Here is a 623-nt window from a genome sequence, read left to right as displayed (position 1 = left end):
CGATCGGATGGTTGATCAACGATTAAGAATCGTTCTAGGGTTAAATGATCAATACGATTGACATTTAACCCAGTGCAAGTGTTGCAAGAGGATCTATTAGCAATTCGATTGCTGATTGGCTTAATTTGATTAAGCCAATGGGCTGAGATTAAGTCTAATTAAATATGATTTAATTAGATTTGGTTTGGGATTGATTGGATCAAGTCCAATTGGTTTATTGGATAAGCCAAGTGCAAGAAAAAACTAGTCCTAGTTCAACTAGGACTTGGGTCAATCTAATTTCTGTTGCCCAGCTATGCAACCCAAGAGGGGGGGGGTGAATTGGGTTTCTAAAAATTTTAAGCCCAACAGATAACTTATGAAGAACAAAACAATGGCTTTAAATCAATATTAGTTACCTAAAGCAGTATTGCAAGAATATAATAAAGAAATAAGATAAAGCGATAAAGCACACCACAAACACAAGGATTTATAGTGGTTCGGTGCTAACCTTGCACCTACATCCACTCCCCAAGATCCCACTTGAGAATTTCAATCCACTATCCTTTGTATTCAACCCGAATACAAAACGTCGGAAACTCCGACACTAGCTATCCCAAGCTAGAATACAAGACGTCGGAAAC

The sequence above is a fragment of the Elaeis guineensis genome, chromosome 12, assembly GCF_000442705.2.
Source record: "Elaeis guineensis isolate ETL-2024a chromosome 12, EG11, whole genome shotgun sequence".
Taxonomy (NCBI): domain Eukaryota; kingdom Viridiplantae; phylum Streptophyta; class Magnoliopsida; order Arecales; family Arecaceae; genus Elaeis; species Elaeis guineensis.
Note: the sequence above shows the minus strand (reverse complement) of the source record.